General features: G+C 23.5%; 2 non-coding genes across 2 annotated transcripts; both read left to right on the top strand.

Moving 5' to 3' along the window:
• Nucleotides 1-2,666: 2,666 nt before the first annotated feature.
• LOC123303888 lies at nucleotides 2,667-2,785 on the top strand. The gene has a single exon (XR_006535961.1). It is a non-coding gene; the product is annotated as a 5S ribosomal RNA (ribosomal RNA).
• Nucleotides 2,786-9,163: 6,378 nt separating this feature from the next.
• On the top strand, nucleotides 9,164-9,282 carry LOC123303887. Its single transcript, XR_006535960.1, has one exon. It is a non-coding gene; the product is annotated as a 5S ribosomal RNA (ribosomal RNA).
• The last annotated feature ends 6,377 nt before the right edge of the window (nucleotides 9,283-15,659 follow it).

The raw sequence follows: 15,659 nt of genomic DNA, 5'->3' as shown, positions 1-15,659 counted from the left end.
CAAAATAATATTGTATTATGATGATATTTAGACAAAATATTATAAGAATATACACAAAATATTATCAAAATAATATCATTAGATAACAAAACTGTTCATGATACTCATACCTTTACTAGAGATAAAAGTATCAGGATGCACTTGTATTAATACATATTATCACAACATCACAAAATATTTTTTAAAAGGAAAAATTTTTTAAAAATTATTATAAAATTTGATTGAATTAAATTTCAATTTATTTTTTTAATAATTAAAGAAAAAAAAAAGCATATAAACTTTCTATTGAAAATGTTATTTTCAACTAGATGGCCAAGTGAACTTTGTTACACAAACAATATATGACGTATTCGTTATTTAAATAATCAGTATCCTTTGATATTATATCAATACGTTACTCTCTTCTTTTGATACATATTAATAAAATTTCAATTTATAAGATTTTATGTCAATTATATAAATAATATTATAAATTTTCTAAATACATAAGTTAAGTAACAAAAAATTTGAATAACAAGATAAATTTATATATTATGTTTTAATACTCGATACTATAATATATCGCATCCGTTACCAATTATTCGGTATCCTTTGATTTATACACAGAATGAACCAAAAATATGTATCAAATTTATTTTATTTATTTATATATTTAATATTATTATTATTATTTTATATTACAAAGTTTCTTAACGAAGCTTACAATGATTTCTCATATCGTACTTAACAAAATTATTTAGATCATATAAAATTTAAATTGTTAAAAAATTTTTATATTTATTATTATTATTTATTTTTATTAAAATTACATAACATAAAATTAATAATATTTTAATAATTATATAAATTAATTCTTATTTAAAATAATCTTATATTAATCTCAACAAATACTCTAATAATATATTTTGTCATAAATTTTTTTATATTTAAAATAAATATTATAATATATAAATACTTATATCAGTATAAAATTTCTTTATATAATTATGAAAAAATTAATTTAATAGTTAATTATTGATATTAATGCATAAATAAAAGTATTTTCTAATGAAATATATTTTGTCAATGTTCGATTAACACATTTCATAATAATACGTTTTCATTATTGACAAAAAAAGTTTTTCTAAAAATGAAATCTTATACTATAATATATATATTTATATATTAAATTTTTTAATTATTTATATACTAATAATTTATAATAAATCGATATTAAATAAAAAATAAAAATATATACTTTTTAAGTTTACCTTAAAAATATTATTGTTTTGTATGATTGAAATAATTAATATTAAACTATGTTTATTAATAATTGTTAATAAAAAAATTAAATATATTTTAATTTATAAAATAAATATTATTATTAAATTTATAATTTATTATTTTATATATTATAGAAATTGAAAAAATAAATCATGTTTACTACGACAGTAAATTAGAAATACTATTTAATTTTTATGTGTTTTCTACATGGTACTTTGACTTACATAGGGACTTATATTATTGTGAATAATGATATAATTGAAAACCTTTATTTTTTATTTGATAGAATTATTATATTTTATCATTTAAATATTTATAATAAATACATTATTTTTATAAAGTAAAAAATATGGCCGAAGAAAATTCTACAGCTGTTGCAGCAACTGCGGTTACTGCTGCTTCTACAACACCAACAAAAAAAGCAACAGCTTCTGGTGCTAAACGTACAAAACAACATTCAAAACCAACACATCCACGTACATCAGAAATGGTTGTTAACGCAATTAAAAATTTAAAAGAACGTGGTGGTTCATCATTACAAGCAATTAAAAAATATTTAGCTGCAAATTATAAAGTGGATTCTGATAAAATTTCACCATTTATTAAAAAATATTTAAAAGCTGCTGTAACTGAGGGAGCCTTGGTACAAACTAAAGGTAAAGGTGCATCTGGTTCATTCAAATTGGCTGCTTCCGCTTCATCTAATTCTTCAGCTAAATCAAAAGTATCCAAAAAAGAAAGTGGAGCAAAAGGTTCAGCAAAGAGTGCTAAAAGTAAACGGGCACCAAAAGAAAAGAAAGCCACAACTACATCATTGGCAGCCAAAAAGCCTAAAGCAAAAAAAGCGACTCCATCATCATCAACTGCTGCTAAAAAAGTTACTGCAAAATCATCAGCGGCATCAAAAAAAGCACCAGTTAAAGCAAAACCAGCAAAAAGTACAAAATCCGCTGCCAAAAGTAGCCCTGCTCGTAAACCGAAAGCACCAAAAGCTAAGAAAGCTTCTGTTGCCAAATCATCTCCTACAAAAATTAAAAAAGCAGCACCAAAAAAGAAATGATCTGTTACTTTAATAATATATTGAAATATTTCATTATTTTTGCTAAAAAATGAAAATAACATAGGCCTTAATACAGGCCACAAATTAATATTTGATAAGAGTAAATTATTTTTTGTATAAATATTTTATAAAATAATAGTTTAGAAACATTTGCCACAGTCAGTACCACGGATGGGTGGCCACTTGAGAATACTGTGTGCGGTTGCATTTTTATTTAAAATATATGGTATAATAAATAAGTATATATTTAAATTGATTACTTCATTGAAAATTTTAATAATATACTTTAATATTAATGATATTTATGAAAAATATATATTTGTAAAAATTTTCATTTATTACTGGCAACAGCCATACCACGTTGAAAACACCGGTTCTCGTCCGATCACCGAAGTTAAGCAACATTGGGCACAGTCAGTACTTGGATGGGTGACCGCTTGGGAACACTGTGTGCGGTTGCCTTTTTATATTAAAAATATAAATTATTTTTCTTCTTTTCTTTTTTTTTACACACCATATATAAATATATGTTATTTAGAAATGTAAACCTTTTATATTATTCATCAACAAATAAATATTATTTTTTGTATAAAATTTTATTGCATTTATAACTCATATCATGGTTACTTTAAAGCGAGAAGTTTTTTTAATATTTCAAATGAATATAAAATAATATAAATTTTATGAAATTTATTTATTTTTAGAAATAGCAATCGCTTATAATTATAACAAAATTTTAATAATGTTTAATTTTATTTCAATAATTTATATTTATATATATATATATATATATATATATATATATATATATATATATATATATATATATTTTTTAATAAAAATAATATACTCTTATTTAATAATATATGTTGGTCCTATATATAGGACCGAAAATATTTCTTATTTGTTTTTTTTTTTTTAAATTGTCATTTAAAACGCTTATGCACGTTCTCCACGAATACGTCTTGCCAATTGTATATCCTTAGGCATAATTGTAACACGCTTTGCATGAATTGCGCATAAATTGGTATCTTCAAATAAACCTACTAAATAGGCTTCACTAGCTTCTTGTAATGCCATAACAGCTGAACTTTGAAAACGTAAATCGGTTTTAAAATCTTGTGCAATTTCACGTACTAAACGTTGGAATGGTAATTTACGAATTAACAATTCAGTACTTTTTTGATAACGACGAATTTCTCGTAAAGCTACTGTACCAGGACGATATCTGTGTGGTTTTTTTACTCCACCAGTTGCTGGTGCACTTTTACGTGCAGCTTTCGTTGCTAATTGTTTTCTTGGTGCTTTACCACCAGTTGATTTACGTGCAGTTTGCTTGGTTCTAGCCATTTTCAAATAATAATGTTTTTACAAAAAAACACACAATTTTAAAAATTATATTCGACAATTTGATACTACAAAGTCAAATGTTTAAATGCGAAATAAATGTGTTGTATTTATATTTATATGAAATTTCAAAATTTTTGTTGTCATATCCTATTGGATAGCTATCAGAGTATGGACTAATCAAATTGTATAGGCGTGGCTTAAAAAATCTTTAATGCTTTATATAAAAAGGCACAATTGTACCGGCGCTCACATACATTACAATACTTGTGAGGTTAACACACGTGTTATCCGTTCGTTAAAATATTGTAAATAATTTTTTATTAAAATGACTGGCAGAGGAAAAGGTGGAAAGGGTCTTGGAAAAGGGGGTGCAAAACGTCATAGAAAAGTTTTGCGTGATAATATCCAAGGTATTACAAAACCTGCAATTCGTCGTTTAGCACGACGAGGTGGAGTAAAACGTATCTCTGGTTTAATTTATGAAGAAACACGTGGTGTACTTAAAGTATTCCTTGAAAATGTTATTCGGGATGCTGTTACATATACTGAACACGCAAAACGTAAAACAGTTACAGCTATGGATGTTGTATATGCATTAAAACGACAAGGTCGTACTTTGTATGGTTTTGGAGGTTAAGAAAATATAATAATTTACTTAAAATATTTAGTAAATTTATTAAAGAATATTTAATACATCCGATAAATTTAAACAGGCTTTCCTTTTTGGGAAGCCACTAATTTTATTTATATAAGAGTAAATAAATTTGTTAATAAATATAACATATTATATAATTTGTTTACAACAAATTATTTTGTTTATAACATACATTACCAAATATTTTTATTTTTTTTTTTTATTGTAATATATCTGCAATAATAAATTATAATTTGTATATTATCTATTTTATTTTACAATAACTTATTGAATTTTTGAAAAAATTTTATTATAAATTAATATACTATTATATTTTTTATATATACAAGTTAAGAGTAACAAGTATCGATAGGAGATTATCGAATTTATAACTAATAAAACATTTCGCCTTAATCAAAGAAAATAAAGATTTTGCTATACCATTTTTTATACTTTCAATAAATAATTTATTATTAAATTTTTATTATTTCATTTATTTTTTAAAATTATTAAAAATATTTTTCTAATAATTATAAGCGTACATAAACAAGTAGTAAATGTAAAATGAAAATAATAAAGGTAATGTAATGCATTTGCATTACACTGATTTACGATATATATTCCGCGATATCCTTTATTATATTTAAAATTAATAATATTGATATACTAATAATAGATATATTCAAGCTATTAATATATAAAATTTTATATTAAATATGATATTAATAATTGTTTATTTAATTTTTTTGTATATATAAAAATAATTTACTCTTATTTAAAAAATTTGATGGCTCTCTTAAAAAGAGAGCCGTTTTTATATGTTGATGTATTTTTATGTTATCAATTAAATAATATTTTCGATTTATTTATTTTGAACTTGTATATTTTGTAACAGCTTTAGTACCTTCACTAACAGCGTGCTTTGCCAATTCACCAGGTAATAATAATCGAACTGCGGTTTGAATTTCCCGACTTGTGATTGTTGAACGTTTATTATAATGTGCTAAACGTGATGCTTCAGCAGCAATACGTTCAAAAATATCATTAACAAAACTGTTCATGATACTCATAGCTTTACTAGAGATACCAGTATCAGGATGCACTTGTTTTAATACTTTGTAAATGTAAATTGCATATGATTCCTTGCGCTTCCTCTTCTTTTTCTTATCACTCTTTGATATATTTTTTTGAGCTTTGCCAGCTTTTTTTGCTGCTTTTCCACTTGTTTTTGGTGGCATTGTTACAAACAATTAATATACACAGATAGTTACAGAACACCAGTCAGTATATGTATGAGCGTGTCGTGTATACAACTAGCGTATTATATACGCGAAGATGGATATAACAATAAAAATGAATACTACTCTCTGATTGGCTGAAAATAATACTATAAGGTGATTGGTTTATTTTTAAAGTTTTATATTTTATAAATATTATAAATTAAAATACCCAAATAACATTTTAAACATTTATGTTACAATCCCCGTAACGTACACATCTGTGTGATTATATTTACAAAAAAAAATATTAATTAAATAAATTTATTCGCTATGTCTGGACGAGGTAAAGGTGGTAAAGTAAAGGGAAAGGCAAAGTCAAGATCAAGCCGAGCAGGATTACAATTTCCTGTTGGAAGAATTCACAGATTATTACGAAAAGGAAATTATGCTGAACGAGTAGGTGCTGGTGCCCCAGTATATTTGGCTGCTGTTATGGAATATTTGGCTGCAGAAGTTCTCGAGTTAGCTGGTAATGCTGCCCGTGATAACAAAAAAACACGTATCATTCCACGTCATTTACAATTGGCAATTCGTAATGATGAAGAATTAAATAAATTATTATCTGGTGTAACAATTGCTCAAGGTGGTGTATTACCAAACATTCAAGCAGTGTTATTACCAAAGAAAACTGAAAAGAAAGCATAAATTAAAAACATTGCATTAATTTTTATAATAATAATACATCGATCATAGGCCTTTTAATAAAAGGCCACAAATTTATTTAAAATAAGAGTAAAAATTATTTTTATAAATAATATATTATAATATTTTTTTAAAGAATCAATTTAAATAATTATAAATTAATGATTCTTTTTTTTTTTTTTCTTTTTTATATGTTATTATGGAAATAATTCATCATATTATGATGACATTTAGGTAACATATTATAAGAATATTCATAAAATATTATCAAAATAATATTGTATTATGATGATATTTAGACAAAATATTATAAGAATATACACAAAATATTATCAAAATAATATCATTAGATAACAAAACTGTTCATGATACTCATACCTTTACTAGAGATAAAAGTATCAGGATGCACTTGTATTAATACATATTATCACAACATCACAAAATATTTTTTAAAAGGAAAAATTTTTTAAAAATTATTATAAAATTTGATTGAATTAAATTTCAATTTATTTTTTTAATAATTAAAGAAAAAAAAAAGCATATAAACTTTCTATTGAAAATGTTATTTTCAACTAGATGGCCAAGTGAACTTTGTTACACAAACAATATATGACGTATTCGTTATTTAAATAATCAGTATCCTTTGATATTATATCAATACGTTACTCTCTTCTTTTGATACATATTAATAAAATTTCAATTTATAAGATTTTATGTCAATTATATAAATAATATTATAAATTTTCTAAATACATAAGTTAAGTAACAAAAAATTTGAATAACAAGATAAATTTATATATTATGTTTTAATACTCGATACTATAATATATCGCATCCGTTACCAATTATTCGGTATCCTTTGATTTATACACAGAATGAACCAAAAATATGTATCAAATTTATTTTATTTATTTATATATTTAATATTATTATTATTATTTTATATTACAAAGTTTCTTAACGAAGCTTACAATGATTTCTCATATCGTACTTAACAAAATTATTTAGATCATATAAAATTTAAATTGTTAAAAAATTTTTATATTTATTATTATTATTTATTTTTATTAAAATTACATAACATAAAATTAATAATATTTTAATAATTATATAAATTAATTCTTATTTAAAATAATCTTATATTAATCTCAACAAATACTCTAATAATATATTTTGTCATAAATTTTTTTATATTTAAAATAAATATTATAATATATAAATACTTATATCAGTATAAAATTTCTTTATATAATTATGAAAAAATTAATTTAATAGTTAATTATTGATATTAATGCATAAATAAAAGTATTTTCTAATGAAATATATTTTGTCAATGTTCGATTAACACATTTCATAATAATACGTTTTCATTATTGACAAAAAAAGTTTTTCTAAAAATGAAATCTTATACTATAATATATATATTTATATATTAAATTTTTTAATTATTTATATACTAATAATTTATAATAAATCGATATTAAATAAAAAATAAAAATATATACTTTTTAAGTTTACCTTAAAAATATTATTGTTTTGTATGATTGAAATAATTAATATTAAACTATGTTTATTAATAATTGTTAATAAAAAAATTAAATATATTTTAATTTATAAAATAAATATTATTATTAAATTTATAATTTATTATTTTATATATTATAGAAATTGAAAAAATAAATCATGTTTAATACGACAGTAAATTAGAAATACTATTTAATTTTTATGTGTTTTCTACATGGTACTTTGACTTACATAGGGACTTATATTATTGTGAATAATGATATAATTGAAAACCTTTATTTTTTATTTGATAGAATTATTATATTTTATCATTTAAATATTTATAATAAATACATTATTTTTATAAAGTAAAAAATATGGCCGAAGAAAATTCTACAGCTGTTGCAGCAACTGCGGTTACTGCTGCTTCTACAACACCAACAAAAAAAGCAACAGCTTCTGGTGCTAAACGTACAAAACAACATTCAAAACCAACACATCCACGTACATCAGAAATGGTTGTTAACGCAATTAAAAATTTAAAAGAACGTGGTGGTTCATCATTACAAGCAATTAAAAAATATTTAGCTGCAAATTATAAAGTGGATTCTGATAAAATTTCACCATTTATTAAAAAATATTTAAAAGCTGCTGTAACTGAGGGAGCCTTGGTACAAACTAAAGGTAAAGGTGCATCTGGTTCATTCAAATTGGCTGCTTCCGCTTCATCTAATTCTTCAGCTAAATCAAAAGTATCCAAAAAAGAAAGTGGAGCAAAAGGTTCAGCAAAGAGTGCTAAAAGTAAACGGGCACCAAAAGAAAAGAAAGCCACAACTACATCATTGGCAGCCAAAAAGCCTAAAGCAAAAAAAGCGACTCCATCATCATCAACTGCTGCTAAAAAAGTTACTGCAAAATCATCAGCGGCATCAAAAAAAGCACCAGTTAAAGCAAAACCAGCAAAAAGTACAAAATCCGCTGCCAAAAGTAGCCCTGCTCGTAAACCGAAAGCACCAAAAGCTAAGAAAGCTTCTGTTGCCAAATCATCTCCTACAAAAATTAAAAAAGCAGCACCAAAAAAGAAATGATCTGTTACTTTAATAATATATTGAAATATTTCATTATTTTTGCTAAAAAATGAAAATAACATAGGCCTTAATACAGGCCACAAATTAATATTTGATAAGAGTAAATTATTTTTTGTATAAATATTTTATAAAATAATAGTTTAGAAACATTTGCCACAGTCAGTACCACGGATGGGTGGCCACTTGAGAATACTGTGTGCGGTTGCATTTTTATTTAAAATATATGGTATAATAAATAAGTATATATTTAAATTGATTACTTCATTGAAAATTTTAATAATATACTTTAATATTAATGATATTTATGAAAAATATATATTTGTAAAAATTTTCATTTATTACTGGCAACAGCCATACCACGTTGAAAACACCGGTTCTCGTCCGATCACCGAAGTTAAGCAACATTGGGCACAGTCAGTACTTGGATGGGTGACCGCTTGGGAACACTGTGTGCGGTTGCCTTTTTATATTAAAAATATAAATTATTTTTCTTCTTTTCTTTTTTTTTACACACCATATATAAATATATGTTATTTAGAAATGTAAACCTTTTATATTATTCATCAACAAATAAATATTATTTTTTGTATAAAATTTTATTGCATTTATAACTCATATCATGGTTACTTTAAAGCGAGAAGTTTTTTTAATATTTCAAATGAATATAAAATAATATAAATTTTATGAAATTTATTTATTTTTAGAAATAGCAATCGCTTATAATTATAACAAAATTTTAATAATGTTTAATTTTATTTCAATAATTTATATTTATATATATATATATATATATATATATATATATATATATATATATATATATATATATTTTTAATAAAAATAATATACTCTTATTTAATAATATATGTTGGTCCTATATATAGGACCGAAAATATTTCTTATTTGTTTTTTTTTTTTTTAATTGTCATTTAAAACGCTTATGCACGTTCTCCACGAATACGTCTTGCCAATTGTATATCCTTAGGCATAATTGTAACACGCTTTGCATGAATTGCGCATAAATTGGTATCTTCAAATAAACCTACTAAATAGGCTTCACTAGCTTCTTGTAATGCCATAACAGCTGAACTTTGAAAACGTAAATCGGTTTTAAAATCTTGTGCAATTTCACGTACTAAACGTTGGAATGGTAATTTACGAATTAACAATTCAGTACTTTTTTGATAACGACGAATTTCTCGTAAAGCTACTGTACCAGGACGATATCTGTGTGGTTTTTTTACTCCACCAGTTGCTGGTGCACTTTTACGTGCAGCTTTCGTTGCTAATTGTTTTCTTGGTGCTTTACCACCAGTTGATTTACGTGCAGTTTGCTTGGTTCTAGCCATTTTCAAATAATAATGTTTTTACAAAAAAACACACAATTTTAAAAATTATATTCGACAATTTGATACTACAAAGTCAAATGTTTAAATGCGAAATAAATGTGTTGTATTTATATTTATATGAAATTTCAAAATTTTTGTTGTCATATCCTATTGGATAGCTATCAGAGTATGGACTAATCAAATTGTATAGGCGTGGCTTAAAAAATCTTTAATGCTTTATATAAAAAGGCACAATTGTACCGGCGCTCACATACATTACAATACTTGTGAGGTTAACACACGTGTTATCCGTTCGTTAAAATATTGTAAATAATTTTTTATTAAAATGACTGGCAGAGGAAAAGGTGGAAAGGGTCTTGGAAAAGGGGGTGCAAAACGTCATAGAAAAGTTTTGCGTGATAATATCCAAGGTATTACAAAACCTGCAATTCGTCGTTTAGCACGACGAGGTGGAGTAAAACGTATCTCTGGTTTAATTTATGAAGAAACACGTGGTGTACTTAAAGTATTCCTTGAAAATGTTATTCGGGATGCTGTTACATATACTGAACACGCAAAACGTAAAACAGTTACAGCTATGGATGTTGTATATGCATTAAAACGACAAGGTCGTACTTTGTATGGTTTTGGAGGTTAAGAAAATATAATAATTTACTTAAAATATTTAGTAAATTTATTAAAGAATATTTAATACATCCGATAAATTTAAACAGGCTTTCCTTTTTGGGAAGCCACTAATTTTATTTATATAAGAGTAAATAAATTTGTTAATAAATATAACATATTATATAATTTGTTTACAACAAATTATTTTGTTTATAACATACATTACCAAATATTTTTATTTTTTTTTTTTATTGTAATATATCTGCAATAATAAATTATAATTTGTATATTATCTATTTTATTTTACAATAACTTATTGAATTTTTGAAAAAATTTTATTATAAATTAATATACTATTATATTTTTTATATATACAAGTTAAGAGTAACAAGTATCGATAGGAGATTATCGAATTTATAACTAATAAAACATTTCGCCTTAATCAAAGAAAATAAAGATTTTGCTATACCATTTTTTATACTTTCAATAAATAATTTATTATTAAATTTTTATTATTTCATTTATTTTTTAAAATTATTAAAAATATTTTTCTAATAATTATAAGCGTACATAAACAAGTAGTAAATGTAAAATGAAAATAATAAAGGTAATGTAATGCATTTGCATTACACTGATTTACGATATATATTCCGCGATATCCTTTATTATATTTAAAATTAATAATATTGATATACTAATAATAGATATATTCAAGCTATTAATATATAAAATTTTATATTAAATATGATATTAATAATTGTTTATTTAATTTTTTTGTATATATAAAAATAATTTACTCTTATTTAAAAAATTTGATGGCTCTCTTAAAAAGAGAGCCGTTTTTATATGTTGATGTATTTTTATGTTATCAATTAAATAATATTTTCGATTTATTTATTTTGAACTTGTATATTTTGTAACAGCTTTAGTACCTTCACTAACAGCGTGCTTTGCCAATTCACCAGGTAATAATAATCGAACTGCGGTTTGAATTTCCCGACTTGTGATTGTTGAACGTTTATTATAATGTGCTAAACGTGATGCTTCAGCAGCAATACGTTCAAAAATATCATTAACAAAACTGTTCATGATACTCATAGCTTTACTAGAGATACCAGTATCAGGATGCACTTGTTTTAATACTTTGTAAATGTAAATTGCATATGATTCCTTGCGCTTCCTCTTCTTTTTCTTATCACTCTTTGATATATTTTTTTGAGCTTTGCCAGCTTTTTTTGCTGCTTTTCCACTTGTTTTTGGTGGCATTGTTACAAACAATTAATATACACAGATAGTTACAGAACACTAGTCAGTATATGTATGAGCGTGTCGTGTATACAACTAGCGTATTATATACGCGAAGATGGATATAACAATAAAAATGAATACTACTCTCTGATTGGCTGAAAATAATACTATAAGGTGATTGGTTTATTTTTAAAGTTTTATATTTTATAAATATTATAAATTAAAATACCCAAATAACATTTTAAACATTTATGTTACAATCCCCGTAACGTACACATCTGTGTGATTATATTTACAAAAAAAAATATTAATTAAATAAATTTATTCGCTATGTCTGGACGAGGTAAAGGTGGTAAAGTAAAGGGAAAGGCAAAGTCAAGATCAAGCCGAGCAGGATTACAATTTCCTGTTGGAAGAATTCACAGATTATTACGAAAAGGAAATTATGCTGAACGAGTAGGTGCTGGTGCCCCAGTATATTTGGCTGCTGTTATGGAATATTTGGCTGCAGAAGTTCTCGAGTTAGCTGGTAATGCTGCCCGTGATAACAAAAAAACACGTATCATTCCACGTCATTTACAATTGGCAATTCGTAATGATGAAGAATTAAATAAATTATTATCTGGTGTAACAATTGCTCAAGGTGGTGTATTACCAAACATTCAAGCAGTGTTATTACCAAAGAAAACTGAAAAGAAAGCATAAATTAAAAACATTGCATTAATTTTTATAATAATAATACATCGATCATAGGCCTTTTAATAAAAGGCCACAAATTTATTTAAAATAAGAGTAAAAATTATTTTTATAAATAATATATTATAATATTTTTTTAAAGAATCAATTTAAATAATTATAAATTAATGATTCTTTTTTTTTTTTTTCTTTTTTATATGTTATTATGGAAATAATTCATCATATTATGATGACATTTAGGTAACATATTATAAGAATATTCATAAAATATTATCAAAATAATATTGTATTATGATGATATTTAGACAAAATATTATAAGAATATACACAAAATATTATCAAAATAATATCATTAGATAACAAAACTGTTCATGATACTCATACCTTTACTAGAGATAAAAGTATCAGGATGCACTTGTATTAATACATATTATCACAACATCACAAAATATTTTTTAAAAGGAAAAATTTTTTAAAAATTATTATAAAATTTGATTGAATTAAATTTCAATTTATTTTTTTAATAATTAAAGAAAAAAAAAAGCATATAAACTTTCTATTGAAAATGTTATTTTCAACTAGATGGCCAAGTGAACTTTGTTACACAAACAATATATGACGTATTCGTTATTTAAATAATCAGTATCCTTTGATATTATATCAATACGTTACTCTCTTCTTTTGATACATATTAATAAAATTTCAATTTATAAGATTTTATGTCAATTATATAAATAATATTATAAATTTTCTAAATACATAAGTTAAGTAACAAAAAATTTGAATAACAAGATAAATTTATATATTATGTTTTAATACTCGATACTATAATATATCGCATCCGTTACCAATTATTCGGTATCCTTTGATTTATACACAGAATGAACCAAAAATATGTATCAAATTTATTTTATTTATTTATATATTTAATATTATTATTATTATTTTATATTACAAAGTTTCTTAACGAAGCTTACAATGATTTCTCATATCGTACTTAACAAAATTATTTAGATCATATAAAATTTAAATTGTTAAAAAATTTTTATATTTATTATTATTATTTATTTTTATTAAAATTACATAACATAAAATTAATAATATTTTAATAATTATATAAATTAATTCTTATTTAAAATAATCTTATATTAATCTCAACAAATACTCTAATAATATATTTTGTCATAAATTTTTTTATATTTAAAATAAATATTATAATATATAAATACTTATATCAGTATAAAATTTCTTTATATAATTATGAAAAAATTAATTTAATAGTTAATTATTGATATTAATGCATAAATAAAAGTATTTTCTAATGAAATATATTTTGTCAATGTTCGATTAACACATTTCATAATAATACGTTTTCATTATTGACAAAAAAAGTTTTTCTAAAAATGAAATCTTATACTATAATATATATATTTATATATTAAATTTTTTAATTATTTATATACTAATAATTTATAATAAATCGATATTAAATAAAAAATAAAAATATATACTTTTTAAGTTTACCTTAAAAATATTATTGTTTTGTATGATTGAAATAATTAATATTAAACTATGTTTATTAATAATTGTTAATAAAAAAATTAAATATATTTTAATTTATAAAATAAATATTATTATTAAATTTATAATTTATTATTTTATATATTATAGAAATTGAAAAAATAAATCATGTTTACTACGACAGTAAATTAGAAATACTATTTAATTTTTATGTGTTTTCTACATGGTACTTTGACTTACATAGGGACTTATATTATTGTGAATAATGATATAATTGAAAACCTTTATTTTTTATTTGATAGAATTATTATATTTTATCATTTAAATATTTATAATAAATACATTATTTTTATAAAGTAAAAAATATGGCCGAAGAAAATTCTACAGCTGTTGCAGCAACTGCGGTTACTGCTGCTTCTACAACACCAACAAAAAAAGCAACAGCTTCTGGTGCTAAACGTACAAAACAACATTCAAAACCAACACATCCACGTACATCAGAAATGGTTGTTAACGCAATTAAAAATTTAAAAGAACGTGGTGGTTCATCATTACAAGCAATTAAAAAATATTTAGCTGCAAATTATAAAGTGGATTCTGATAAAATTTCACCATTTATTAAAAAATATTTAAAAGCTGCTGTAACTGAGGGAGCCTTGGTACAAACTAAAGGTAAAGGTGCATCTGGTTCATTCAAATTGGCTGCTTCCGCTTCATCTAATTCTTCAGCTAAATCAAAAGTATCCAAAAAAGAAAGTGGAGCAAAAGGTTCAGCAAAGAGTGCTAAAAGTAAACGGGCACCAAAAGAAAAGAAAGCCACAACTACATCATTGGCAGCCAAAAAGCCTAAAGCAAAAAAAGCGACTCCATCATCATCAACTGCTGCTAAAAAAGTTACTGCAAAATCATCAGCGGCATCAAAAAAAGCACCAGTTAAAGCAAAACCAGCAAAAAGTACAAAATCCGCTGCCAAAAGTAGCCCTGCTCGTAAACCGAAAGCACCAAAAGCTAAGAAAGCTTCTGTTGCCAAATCATCTCCTACAAAAATTAAAAAAGCAGCACCAAAAAAGAAATGATCTGTTACTTTAATAATATATTGAAATATTTCATTATTTTTGCTAAAAAATGAAAATAACATAGGCCTTAATACAGGCCACAAATTAATATTTGATAAGAGTAAATTATTTTTTGTATAAATATTTTATAAAATAATAGTTTAGAAACATTTGCCACAGTCAGTACCACGGATGGGTGGCCACTTGAGAATACTGTGTGCGGTTGCATTTTTATTTAAAATATATGGTATAATAAATAAGTATATATTTAAATTGATTACTTCATTGAAAATTTTAATAATATACTTTAATATTAATGATATTTATGAAAAATATATATTTGTAAAAATTTTCATTTATTACT

The sequence above is a fragment of the Chrysoperla carnea genome (genome assembly GCF_905475395.1).
Source record: "Chrysoperla carnea chromosome X unlocalized genomic scaffold, inChrCarn1.1 SUPER_X_unloc_152, whole genome shotgun sequence".
In the NCBI taxonomy this organism is placed as follows: Eukaryota; Metazoa; Arthropoda; class Insecta; order Neuroptera; family Chrysopidae; genus Chrysoperla; species Chrysoperla carnea.
This window is presented reverse-complemented; position numbering and strand designations above follow the sequence as displayed.